We start from the raw sequence: 12,792 nt of genomic DNA, 5'->3' as shown, positions 1-12,792 counted from the left end.
GCAGGACCATGTGAGGACAAAGATTGTCGTCTCCGAGGAACAGGTCGAGCTTGTGGATTCTCCATGGTAAGAAAAGGCAAAGGAACCAATTTGACCTTCCCAGGATGTGGCAGCTCAGACTTTGCTGGCGATGAGCGTTTTTCAGCACTGCTACTTGGTTTGTGTGCTTTGACCTGAGATTTCTCAAGGACTTTCCGATCCTGTGTAGCACCTAGACATAGCTTGACAGCTGAGGATGGCTTGACATCTTTAGGCTTCTTTGAGTACTCAGGACCTGGGAGGAATAGATTCCAAGTTTTGGATCACTTTCCTTCCCCAAAGCATGAAACACTTGGACAGAATCCAGCATGTGTATGCCTAGGTAGCAGCAGGGCTTTTTAACTGCCTCTTGGCAAAGCTCAGATTGAGTTTCCTTGCATTTCCTCTTGCCAAGGGTGGGCTTTTCTTCTTCCTTGACCTTGTTCCCTGGCTGCTTACACTCGTGAGCTTTCTTAGAGTTTTCTCTGGTGTTTTTTATCTTCTCCTGCCCATGGCTCTTAGTCTTGCTGATACTGCTGGAGGCAGCTTTGTGAGATTTGCTGTTAGTTTTGGCTTTGGTCTTAGGACACCTATCACTGACTGCAGCATTACAAAAAATCCCCGCTCCGCTTTAGCATGCATTCTCGGACGTTTGGCTGGATTTTGGCCTTGGGTTCTCCCTCAAGAGTTTCAGAAGCCTCCTTTTTGTTGTTCTGTTTTGCATGGGAGGTCCCCTTAGTTCCACTTGAGTTTTCTTGCACCTGCTTCAGAGTGATTGTGTCAGTGGTGTTCATTACCTGCAGATCTTTGCATTGATCTAAGTCTACTGGGATCTGGTAGGTCTCCAGAGGTTTTGAAAGCCCAGTTTTCATCTGATCAAAATTCTTAACTTTTTGTTCCTGAGTTGGAGTTGGTGTCAGCGCCAGGTTACTTTGGCTGGAGATATTATGGGAACTTCCCGAAGCTCAGGTGCTGGATTACACTCAGGTCTTTGAATCCTGCTACTGCAACGTGGGGGCAATTCGGAAATTTGTTGCAGACCAAATGTCTTCCCTGAAGGTTGCGATGCCTGGGAAGTCTTCCTCCCCAGGAAATTCAATACTTAAAAGAACCATGAAAGAAATTAGTGCCTGCAAAATGAGATATTCACTCCACAAAACTTGTGGTGCAACAACAGTGCACCTACCAGCAATAGGCAAGGCATTGTTACTGGCTATTCTAAGGAAAATGGACAAGTCCCTGTGCTTGAAGATTGGAGGTAAATATTGTATTTCATACTGTTTGTCATGTGGTGCTCTTGTTTTTTGGTTTTCTTTGTTTTTGAAAGAGTTTCTGTGTAAACTAACTTGAAAAATAAGAGACTTGGGACAGAGGGATAGTACAGTTAGTAAGGCAATGGCCCTGCGCACAGCTGACCTCAGTTTGATCTTTCGTATCACGTATGATCTCCTAAGCATCTTCAGCAGTGATCCCTAGCACAGATCCAGGAGTAATCCCTGAGCCCTTCGGTCTCTGACACAACTTCAACGTCCTCCAAACAAAAGGTTTTTTAAAAAAATATATAGATTTTCAAACTAATAAATGCATACAGAGCTTAGCATTGTAATGTATTGTACTCTCAATTTATTCACTTTCATGGAAAAATAAGAGGACGTTAATATCATAGAATAAGAGTATGAATGAAGCACTACTTCAGCATGATATTTGTGCTGGAGTACAGATTCTAGGTTTCATGATTTGAGTCAGAATCTCTGAACCACAAGTGTATTCAGAACCTTGCTGGTCATTAATGGAAGGGAAAGTTAAAGTGTACCATTACAATAAGAGTTCTGAAACTTCTTAAGAAAATAACAAAATACTAGTTTAAGACATGTATTTTACATTTAGTGTGGTAATTCTTGAGGACTGCTGACATAGAATGTGAAAAATGTGGCATTCCCTGCCACAGAGGTTGAGTGGGATGGGGGTTATGGTGGTGGGAGGAATACTGGGAACCGTGGTGCTGGAGAATGGGCACTGGTGGAGGGATAGGTACTCCATCATTGTATAAATGAAACCAAGCACAATAATTTTAAGTCTACATCTGTCCCTCCTTATGTTTAACTAATAAAAATTAAAAGTAAATGAAATAACTAGGGAAAAATGTCGCATTCTTTTGTGTGCTCCTGAAGTTTCATTATATGAAACCTAGATGTCTAGTTAACATCATACCTTCCAATTTCCATTAGGAGCTCTTATGTTGAGAGTGAAAATAACATGCTGTAAAAGGAGTTACGGAAGTAAGCATGAACTGAGTTTAGTTAAGTTCTTTTCATAAACTTAAAAATCTCAGTGTATATGAATACCACCTGTCTACGGACAGTTTTCCTATTTTTTGATCCCAATTTTTGAATTTTCCTTCCCTTCTCTCCGTTTTACTCACCTTGATAACTCGATTCTGTGATGGGTTGAGCAGACAGAGAGAAGTCGATTCCAGAGGAGGAGGCTGGTATTTGGTTATTTGGCGGCTGGACCTCCTTCAGAGCCATAAATATTTCTCTAGATGAGTTGCTGTAAGCTTGGGGGGCAGAGCCATTTTGACCTATGTATGACATGGAGTCATAGGACTGCAGGCCAGAAAGGAGAGTTACCAGAGTGTCTTGATGATTGTAATACACCTGACTTCGTTCCTGGTAGGGAAGTGACAGGCTTTGACTCTGATGTGGAACCAGAGATGGTGTTCTCTCAACAAGACTGGCAGAAAGTGATGGGTACACAGACACCGTGTTGTTGGTATCTAGGATTTTCTCATAGCGAGCTGCCATAGACATGGAAGAGACAGCGGTGTCTTGGGCAAGGACCGTCACAGAAAAGTCTCCCATGGAAGACTTCTCTTCAGCACTTCTTTCAATATCCCATTCCAAAACACTCGGGTAGGAAGCAGCTGAGGTGGATATATGACTCTGGTGAAACACTCCAGATAGCATTGTTGTGCTGAAATGTTGGTAAAGATAGGCACTACCCATCAGTGGTTGGAAAGAGGTGCCAGAGGCTGAGGGCAGGAGCCAAGCAGAAATACCAGCTGAAGCAGATACACTGGAGTATTTGCAGACACTTCCTGTTACCGAAGCTGCATCATTAACCATGGAAAGGAAAAGCTGCAGAGTATGTGCATTTCCCAATAAAGATGGAATTTGAAAATTTTCTGTAAGGAACAAGAGGGTGATAAACAAAATCTGTGAGAATAATAATCTCCTTCAACGCTGAGAGGAACAATATGAACTTAAATTTTAAGCCATCAAGATGCTTCTAGTACCAACAGTCAACTGAATTTCCAAAATTCCAACAATTTGGGGTGATTCAAAGCCGGGAACCTTTTGGCACTTTGTGTATTTGGTATCATGCTCCCAAAGTGAACACAGACATGTAGAAGAACCAGGTGATTGTGTCTGTACCTGGATTTCTTGCTTACAGATAGTCTCTCGTTACCCTAGAAATGCCTGTAGCTTGCTATCCTATTGACTCCTATGCTATCTGCGAGAATGGAAGCTTTTTCAAACTAGGAAGTCTAAGAGAATGGGAAACATTCTCTGGACAAGAAGAAACCTGAGGCCCAGAGATGGTAAAAAGATTTCATATATTCCAATAATTTTTATTGGGAGGGGCATGGGTTGGTGTAGAGTATGGACCAATAACTGACAGTGATCTTGGTTCTTCCTGGCTCTACACTCTGGAGTAACCCCTTATAACATTCGGGAGAGTGTATGCTGTGACAGAGATTCAACTGGATTGGCTGTGTACAAGGCAAGTGCGTTATCCCCTCCAGTACTATATCTCTCTCTCCCTTAGGAATTTCCATGTTACACAAACTAAAGCATGTGTTCTTTTGGCCAGGACCCTGCATGATCACTACAAGGCCAGAAACCGGAAGAAAGATACCTTACATTAATATAAGCATTTGTGCTCTTTACAACTATTACCATTGTAATCATCAGGTTTCCATTTGACTTGTGCCATGAGTACCTGTTACTTTCGGTTCACATACGACTTAATCTTGTGGATGCACTGAAGTTTACCCTCATTTTTGATCCACTTCAAAAATGACTACTTGAGTTTCTCCCAAGAAATGTTTTTGGAAGGAAAACTTTATTTAAACTCTGTGCCTTACGTTGTTTATCTACTGTGAAGTTACTAATAATTCTGAGAATAATAATGCATACATGAATATAATTTTTCTATTTCATATGATTTACATAGGAGGAAGTGTATAGAAAATACCATGAAAAATATGTATCACAGAACTGAAAAAGAAGTATATAGACAGTAATGAAATCTGGGCTCTGTAGCAAGCAGCATAGTACAGTAAGTTATGGAGAGCAGACCCAAGAGTAAGCCCTGAATAACAGTGGATGTGATTCCAAACAAAACCAAATAAAACAGTACAATAAGGTTATTAATAAATTGTTCCACATATACAATATGAAGACAGTATTCTATTTTAGAAAAAACTGCTAGCCAAAAAATGGAATAGAAGGTGATTTTTGAGGGCACACTTTACCACTCCATTAAAGAGAAAGGATTTACCAGTAACTACATAACAAAAAGAAAATAGGAGTAATCGTGATTGTATTTCAGAGACAAGAAATGTTTGAAATGAGTAAAATACAGAAAGAAATATCGAAAGTACAAAAAATTATTCTCATCAGTACCTTTGAATATTAACCAGCAAACAACACGTGTTAAACATAGCAGAGGATTTCACTTGATCACACAAGACACAGAAAAGACCATTTAAAAAGTGATCACAAAATATTGCAAATTTATTTTCAACCCCTAGATTAGAATTATATTCATCAAACAGGAAAACGTTCTTCTCAATGTTTAATAAATGAGCACCAAAATCTAATAAATTATCTTTTATGTAGGAAAAATCATAATTCACAAATATGACACAAATGTGTAATTAGACATGTGAGACTTGATTTTTCTATTTCCTCTTAGGATCTAAAAACAGAAGTTGACTATTATCAAAATACTCTCATGTTAGGAAGAAAAAATCACATGAAATAATATTTGTAAAGGTGACAAGCAGCTTTAACCTGGAACCTACTTACCACACAAATGAATCAAATCTCCTGATTCAAGTTAGAATATAACATTTTTTTTATTTTAACAGACAGCGCGTACATGTACTTAAAAACCAGAAAGTAATAAAAACATTGAAGATTCTGTATCTTCCACCACCCTAGAGAAGCACTATTAGCTATTCATGGGAAGTATCATTTCTGAAGCATGTTTATACTCAAATTGTCAAGTACCAAGTACTGTGTTCTAAGAGAAAATAAGGGAAAAAACCAGCAAGGATGGCTTTCTGATAAACTGCTTTTCCTAATGGTACCCTATTCAAGGCATAGTATCCTTTCTAGTCCTGGCATTTATTGAAGTATATTGCTTGGACTTGCTCTCAGTGTATTTATCTCAGCATATTTAATATATATTCTTTCTTTTTTGATTTTAAATCTTTGGTTCTCTTCAACATTCTTTCCAAACGTTTTCCCTTTCATTCATACTTGACGTTCCTATTCTTTCTTTCTTTCTTTCTTTCTTTCTTTCTTTCTTCCTTTCTTTCTTTCCAATTTTATTGTCCCTCATATCATCTTGGATACTATTGGTCAATTCTTGATGAAAGTGATCCCAAACTTTGTTACCTTTGAGGGCTTGCCTCCCTACCGCTCAGCACTCCACACCTTTCCAATGCCCCATATTTTTTATTACCTGGTTTAAATAGAAAAATCAAAGGTCAATGATTATTACTATGTAATATCACTATATTTAAACTATTGAAGTATAAATACAAGTGGAGAGACCATTACAGAGAACTCATGCTAGTATATATTGACAGTTTTCCATAGCATCTATATTTTCTGTTTCTGTAAAAATACTGTCTCTGATTTACTTGTTTTCAATGGATATCATGTAAAATTTACTATTAATAGTAAAAAGATACATAGAGAATCAACACTCATATATATGTGTGTGTGTGTTTGTGAATGTGTGTATTTGGGCTCCTAAGTATGTCTAAAATATAATGTAATCAATGAGGAAAAACACTTTGTATGTGAGAGAAAGTAAGCCAATGTCTAAAATCACACAGCAAATGTCAAAGTCTAGCTCAAATGAGGCTTATAAAATTCTACTTGAATACTTTCTTTCATTACTCCGTGCTGTTTTTACTTGACTGCTAAGTTTAGGGATAATAAATCCTTACCTGACATGGTCAGAGAAGAGGAAATACCAAAAAAAGGTAGACAAGAAGAGGAGACGGTACAAGAGTGCGTCTGAACACTGAAGCAGCTTAAGACCACAAGTGTTCAGTACAGACGACTGCTCACTGGTGATTGGTCATTGGTCACTCGTCACTTGCCATGATGATTCACATTTGTTTACAAACAACTGCATGGGACCCCCAAGATTCTACCAGTTGGTGGTTGGTTTGGTGAAAGAATGATGTCATAAAGTAGGCAGTTGAAAGGCAGAGGCTAGCCAATCAGGAGGTCAGAATCCCAAGAAGAAGACCGGATTGGATAGAGAACGGGTTAGAATGAAGCATGCTAGGGAGATGGAATCCTACAAGACAGTTATAACAGTTTCACCTTCCTCAGACTCTTGTGTTAGAAAAATACTCCCATTATATTCAAGAGTTTACATATCTCATTAACAAATCAAGAAAATTACAAAATAATTGTTTATATTTCACTGTTAAAGAAACACCATTTGGTATTACTAGTATATTTTAGTTAACATTCACAGCACAGAGGGCAGGGAATTTGCCTTGCAAGAGCCCAACCCTGATTCCGATTCCTCTGTCGGTCAAGGTACCCAGAGTATCTTGTCCACATAGCAAAAGCCTGGCAAGCTCCCCATGACCTATTCGATAGGCCAAAACCAGTGACAACAAGTCTCACAATTTGTTGTAAGATATTACTGGTTCCGCTCCAGCAAATGGAAGAACCGCTGGAGGACTGTGCTACAGTGCTATGATTGAAAAAATTGGTGGTTTCTTTCAATATGACAACACTTACTAGGATAAATTGTAGATGAATCGAGATGTGTTAAAATGTAAATAAAATGAGAAGAAATAGTAAATTCACAGGTAACTTATTTGTACAAAACAAACAGTTGTTCTCAGTTTAAAACTGTAGAAGATAAAGAAAAACATACGCTCATTTGTCTCAAAATTTTACAATCTGAAAGAAAAGGACAAAAACCAAATTAAGTGATCAAAAAACAAGCAAAACCAACAAATACTGGCAATTAATATGATATATGATGGGCCAAGTATGAATGGTTTTAATAAATTTATGCTTTAAAAAAATCAGTATTTAGCTATTAAACTTGAATCAAAAAATATGCATAAACCATGATCATATAATCTCTATTGAAAGAAGTGTAAATGACTAGTAAACACAAGCGCAATTTTCTTTTTTTTTTAATTTTTTTTTTGGTTTTGTTTTATTAGTGAAAAACCATGAGGTACAGTTATAGACTTCCAAGTTGTTGCGCTTGTGTTTCAGTTATACAGTGATCGAGTACGCATCCCACCACCAGTGCCCAATCTCCATTCCCACCAATCCCAGTATCCCTCCCACCCCCCAACCCCCATCCCAGCCTGCCTCTTTGGTAGGGCACTCCCTTTTGTTCTATCTCTCCTTTTGGTTGCTGTGGTCTGCAGAAGAGACATTGGGTAGCAATCCTGTTCGGTCCTTAGACTACTTTCAGCAGGCATCTCCCATCCTGGGCAGATCTTCCCAGCACCCTTTATTGTGTACTCCATTCTCTATCTGCGCTGCCTTTACCCCTAGACAGTGCAGCTGGCCTCTAAGGCATGGAGTGAACAACCTAGTATTTATCACAGCTGTTCTTGGGTGTTAGACTCTTATTTTGTTCCTTTATGTTACCCAGAAAAATGCAATCTTTCTATGTCTGTCCCTCTCTTTCTGACTCATTTCCCATAGCATAATATTTTCCATGTAGTACCACACAAGAGCAATTTTCAAGCTCACTAGTCGACAAAGAGCACAAATTAAAATGAGAAATTAAAATGTCCCCCAAATTACAAATATTGAAAAATCAGGTGCTATCTTTCCCTAGCAAAGATGCTAGAAAATAGACCTTTTAAATTTATTTTATTGAGAATTAAATCTGTATAATAGTTAGGCAATATATAGTTTAAAGCAGTTTAATGTTCTTTAAGTCACTGTCACTGGCACTGTCCTCCCGTTGTTCATCGATTTTCTCGAGCGGGCCCAGTTAGGTCTCCAGTGTGAAACTTTGTTGTAAGTTAGCTTTTGTGTGTGTCTATGGAAATTCAGGGATCAAACCCATAACCTCAGAAATGTGAGCCAAATACTTTATCACCGAGGCATATTTCCAACCACAGTTCATGATTTTGCCTTTGTTTCTATAGTGCGAAGAATAGAAACCAAAGTTTCATACATGCAAGCCAAGTTCTTTTGTCCTGAGCTACATATCACGTCACAAGTAAGTTATATTTTAATAATTGATCTTAACTAAACAATTACAAAAGTAGACATATAGATATAGATATAGAGTTCACATCAATGTTATCTTCTCAGTAAAACATTACAATTATAAAAGCTCAATTAACATTTTATACTAACTAAATTGATTATTTAAAAATCATACTTATATATAGACTAATATAAATACATAATTGAAAGACTCCAAAAAATGTACCTCCATTTTACTTATATGTTTATTGTGGTTCTATTTTCTTCTTAATATAGTTATCCCATGAACAATACAAATTTGCACTTCTGTGAGATTTTTTTTCAATAATTATATTTTAAAAATTTTTGACATTGGTATGGATGTGAAATAATTAAAGATGATCAATATATCCTTCACTTCACTTAATCACTTAACTTCCCGTTAGTCTTCCATTTGCTTGAGCGGGCGCCAGTAACGTCTCCATTTGTCCCTGTCGCATGCTAGTGTAGCCCAATGGCATCTCTTCGCTCCGGGAACATGGAGGGCCTCAAACCGATCATTCATGATCTTGACAAAGATGTCTGACCATCTGGTAGGTGGGCGGCCACGCGGTCTCTTGACATCCGGTGGAATACAATCAGTAACAGCTCTAGTCCAACGGTCGTCTTTAAATCTCATTACATGACCAGCCCATCTGATTTTCGACACCTTGGCATATGAGACAGCGTCCCTGATCCTTGATCGTCGACGGATGTCAGAACTCCGGATTCGTTCTCTCCTTTGAGTGAAACGTGATATTCCAAGCACAGCTCTTTCTATTCTTCTTTGGGAGACCTGAATGGCGTTCTCATCTTGTTTGCATAGGGCCCAGGTCTCTGAGGCATATGTTAATGCAGGAAGAACAGTGGAATCAAAGAGATGTGCCCGGAGCCAGAGGTTCTTCGTCCTCTTAGCTATTTCTTCGACGTTCTTGAAGGCGTTCCAAGCCGTTCTCTTCCTCCTGCGCAGCTCGGGTGCCAGGTCATTTCTCATGTTGACCTCTCGACCTAGGTACACATAGCTGTTGCATTCGGAGATGGTCGTTCCATTGAGAGTGAATGGGGCGTCAGGAACAAGGCTGTTTCTCATAAACATTGTCTTTGTAAGATTCAGCTGTAGTCCTACCTTTCCACACTCACGGTCAAAGTCGGCCAGCATTTGTGCAGCTTGGCTGATGTTTGGTGTTATTAAAACAATGTCATCAGCAAAGCGGAGGTGGTGTAGTTGCCGACCATCTAACTTCACTCCCATTCCTTCCCATTCCAGTCGTCGCATGATGTTCTCGAGGGTGGCATTGAAGAGTTTCGGTGAAATGGTATCACCCTGCCGCACCCCTCTCTTGACATCAACGATCACTTCTTTGTAGAATGGTGAGATCCTGGTAGTGAATCCGCAATACAGCTCATGGAGGATCCTGATGTATTGGGCTTGAATGCCCTGATTGGCTAGGGCTTCAATGACCGCTTCCGTCTCAACAGAATCAAAGGCCTTCTTTAAATCAATGAACGTTAAGCAGAGCGGCATCTTGAACTCCCGAGAAACCTCAATGAGCTTGGTTACCGTGTGGATATGGTCGATGGTGCTGAATCCTTTGCGGAACCCGGCTTTCTCGCACGGTTGCCCTTCATCTAGTGTTCTGCCAATCCTATTCAGGATGACTGGAGTGAACAGCTTGTAGGTGACAGACAATAGGCAGATCCGGCGATAGTTGCCAATGTCATGGATGTCTCCCTTCTTGAACAGTAGTACGGTCCTGCTGGTTTTCCATTGGGACGGAACCTTGCATTCAGACAGGTAGCGAGTGAAGAGCCGAGCCAGTGTATTGATGAGTACTGACGGCAGGTTCTTCGGGTGTTCAGGTCTGACCTTGTCTGGGCCGGGTGCTGTTTGCTTCTTTACCAACGAAATGGCTTGTCGGATTTCGGAAGGGAGAACGTTAGGAACGACATACCCATCCTGTGGAATTTGGTATGTCGGCAAGTGGACATGGCTATCGAAGAGATTTGAGTAGAAGTCATGGATAATCTTCTCCATTGCCGTTCTGGAGGATGTGATGGATCCATCAGGACGTCGGAGGGCAGTCATCTTGGTCTTATAGTTGGCGAAGGACAGGCGGGCCTTACGAATACTTTTCCCGGCTCCTGCCGCATCTACCAGTACTTCTGCTCTTCTCTCTTTGAGGTCTTCCTTGATCGCATCTCTGCACTGCTTTGCAAGCTCGGACGTTAGCTTGCGGTTGCCTGAGGCATGCGCCAAACCACGCTGGCGAATTAGCTCAAGAGTTTTCAAAGATAGGTGACTTTTTTTGGCTATCTCTCTCTTGGCGTTCCTCGCACATTCATGGAGGTGCTGAACCAGTCGATCGTATTCCTCGTCAATGTTGTCAACAATGGCATCTTCCCATGTTGCCGCAATAGTACCAAAGAGTTCCCAGTTGGTGGTCATTCTGGGAGTTCTCTTTTTGAACTTTGCAGCCCTTTCTCCCCGCTCTGTGAAGTAGAATTTTGCACGAAGGAGACGGTGGTCCGATGCCGTTCGAAATTTTGGGACAACAGCGACATCAGTCTGGCAAAACTGTCGATTGAATATGATGTGGTCTATTTCATTGTGGAATCGTCCACCGGGAGACTCCCATGTCCATCGTTTAGACTCTGCCTTCTGGAACTGTGAGTTACCATGAATGGTCTTGGTCGACATGATGAACTCAGACAGTCTCTCACCCTGTTCGTTCCATTCTTGGCCATGGGTCCCGATGTGAAGTTCTTCTGCTGATCTTCTCGGTCCTATCTTGGCATTAAAATCACCCACAATGATCTTGTAGAAGGTGTGGTCTTCTTTATAGAACTTCTCTAGCTCCATGTAGAACTTCTCGATATATCCTAGAAATATAAAAAGTCTAAGGAAAATTATGCCATGCTTGTATAAAATATATTCAGATAGTTTATTTGATTGAAACCCAGATTTAGTATAGGGGTTAAAGCACTTACCATGCACACAGTCAACCAAATTAATGGCTGGCACCACCAGGAATGACCCTTGAGCACAGAGTCTGAAGTCCCAAGCAACACATACTTTGGCCCAAATACCCCACAAAAATAGAATTATAAATTATCACTTACTCTCATAAAATACAAATTTATTTTAAAGTCTATTATAAAATCCATTATAAGTTTTTAAATGTATCAAAATTCACAGATTGACAGGCCACACATATCAGTACTTGCAGACAATGGAATTAAATACTATTAGAGAACCATCTTCTTGGTCAATAGCAGACTATCTATTAAATTTGGGGGTTTTCAAACGTTATAGAGGAGTTAGCACCCTTAAGATCTGAGTTGCTCAAGAATCAGTTATATGTTTTTCTTTTCTATTCTTCCTTTTATGTGGGGAGAGGACCGCACCCAGATGAGCTCCGGGCTCACTTCTGACTCTGTATCCAGAGATCACCCCTGGTGGGCTCAGGGTTCTGGGACTTGAACTCAGGTTAGCTGCATACAAGGTAAACACCCTCTACATGCTGCACTAGCTCTTTGGCCTATATGTTTCTTTTAGAAAATTACATGTGAATAAAGCATTTTTAATAATTAAAAATCATTTCTAATAAAACGTTTAATTAAAAAGTTTAATGCAGGCAAATACGGTTTTAATCATTAAATTTAAAAATTAGAATAATACTTGGTAAAGCATAGAAAACTAGCAAGCAATAGGTGGCATATATCTTATTTGCAAATTGGTAACTGTAACACATTGTCCTTTTCCATTTCAAGGATGAGAGGAATCCATATAGTAGATTTGTTCACTCACAATGCTATATTCTCTCCTGGATACTTATTTAAAAATTCTTGCCAAAGTACCTGTTTCTCAACGTTTTGAGTACTATAGTCCTCTTTGCTATTGTTAGATCTTTCTCTTGTTTTATTTTTACTTTATGTTCCAATTTTTTTTATTTTTAATTTCTAAATTTTTATTACTGAGACACCATGAGGTACAGTTGTAGACTTACAAATTTTTGTGCATGGGTTTCAATTATACAATGATAAAATACCCATCCCTCCCCCAGTGCCCATTTCCCACCACCAATGGGTCCCAGTATCGCTTCAATCCCCCATCCCCTCATCCCACCCTGACTCTGTGGCAGGGCATTACCCTTGGTTCTCTCTCTCCTTTTTAGGTGTTGTGGTTTGCAAAAGAGGCATTGAGTGACAATCATGTTTGGTCTAATAGTCTATGTTCAGCATGCTC

This window comes from Sorex fumeus, unplaced genomic scaffold (genome assembly GCF_029834395.1).
Source record: "Sorex fumeus unplaced genomic scaffold, SorFum_2.1 ptg000054l, whole genome shotgun sequence".
In the NCBI taxonomy this organism is placed as follows: domain Eukaryota; kingdom Metazoa; phylum Chordata; class Mammalia; order Eulipotyphla; family Soricidae; genus Sorex; species Sorex fumeus.
This window is presented reverse-complemented; position numbering follows the sequence as displayed.